Here is a 1,617-nt window from a genome sequence, read left to right on the forward strand (position 1 = left end):
ACCTAATTCAACATATAAATTGATATTTACACCCTTTCAAAAAAAAAAAAAACTTACTTAAATTCATTAAACTTTTAAATTTAGTGGGCAAAATATTTTCTTATGCAGTAACGTACGTGGGAAGGATTTCTCATGCACTGAGTGATATTATCAATCAAAATAGCCCTTTGGATTATTTGTCCCAGTGTAGTAGATCCCAATACCATTTCGTAGAGTTCAACAACTTCAACACCTTTATTTTGAAATGATGGTTCGACCTGTACTAGTAACAAGATGTTTGGTTCTGTTGAAACCTCTGAATTTGTGTCTCCAATAATAAAGGAGCCAAGGGAAGTAGGAACTTTACTTGTAGAATACTAGCTAGAGGTGCATGATGAAATGATTAAGTGAATGTTGTTCTTGCAAAGGCGAATGATGTCTGGCCACTTGTGTACAATCAGCAGGGCTGGTCCTGAGTTTTTTGGTGCCCAGTGCGAAAGCTCAAAATGTGCCATTTTTTAATACAGAAACATATGTTTAAAAAAAATATTTCACAAGGATAATCACATGTATGTGTAAAAAAATTCATCACTAATCACATGCAAAATGGCTTCCAATTTCTGTCTTGTATGTGTAAAATTTTATTCACATCAACCAAATTATGGTTCAAAACAAATGGATAATCACATATACAAACCTGCAAATGGCTTTTGAACTTCATCATTAGTAAGCCCATCAAACTTCATTAACTCTCTAATTTGTTTTGGTGTAGCAGCTGCAAGAAAAAAAAACAATAACATAACGCATTAAACACACATCCAATACATCCCAATCCAATCAAATATTCATCCAATCATATAAAATAGAGGTATTCATCAATTTACTCCTAAACTTGTAAGGATTGGCCAACACATAGCAAAGAGTGGCCAACACAAATCTCCTTGTGCAACATTTCCAGAAAACGCTTTTGAAATCTTCATTGGTATCCATCTGCAAATCCACAAAGACAAGTAATTAATGTTTCATATCAATCACATTGACAAACAAACTAAACAACCTCCTCAAAATTTTAACCCAAAAAATGTACCAAATTTGATATTTAATAAAATAATCAAAGCAACTAAACAAAAACCAAAATTGAACGTAATAAAAATAAATTGACCCATAAAAAATCTCTAAGATTAACAGCAGTCACCTGTACAAGAATTGAGCAAAAAAATTTAGCATCTCAACCGCATCCAATTCAAGAAAATATATCTTACACACATTTAACTATGGAACCAATGTTTTCTCTATTTAAGAAAGTACAGAATTTGTTTTGAGAAAGCATCTCAATAACCACTCAAAGTTCATTTATTCAACAGCCACTCAAAGTTCATTTGTTTTGAGAAATTTTATTCGAACTCATATAACTTATCTCTATACTCATATAACTTATCTCTATACCCAACTTATTTTCTACAACCATATTATTTTTTACTACACTATCAATATCTCTTTATATCCAAATTTGTTACCTAATCTACCCTCACAAATTAACCTAATTCAACATATAAATTGATATTTACACCCATTCAAAAAAAAAAAAAAAAACTCACGTAAATTCATTAAACTTTTAAATTTAGTGGGTGAAATATT

At 30.7% G+C, this 1,617-nt stretch overlaps 1 long non-coding RNA gene across 1 annotated transcript; it reads right to left on the minus strand.

Annotated features, from left to right (window-relative positions):
- Nucleotides 1–596: 596 nt before the first annotated feature.
- On the minus strand, nt 597–1,345 carry LOC114825232 (uncharacterized). Its single transcript, XR_011581020.1, has 2 exons — nt 1,175–1,345; nt 597–969 (listed from the first exon to the last, which is right to left on the minus strand). It is a non-coding gene; the product is annotated as an uncharacterized lncRNA (long non-coding RNA).
- Nucleotides 1,346–1,617: the final 272 nt, after the last annotated feature.

Source organism: Malus domestica, chromosome 05, assembly GCF_042453785.1.
Source record: "Malus domestica chromosome 05, GDT2T_hap1".
Classification (NCBI taxonomy): domain Eukaryota; kingdom Viridiplantae; phylum Streptophyta; class Magnoliopsida; order Rosales; family Rosaceae; genus Malus; species Malus domestica.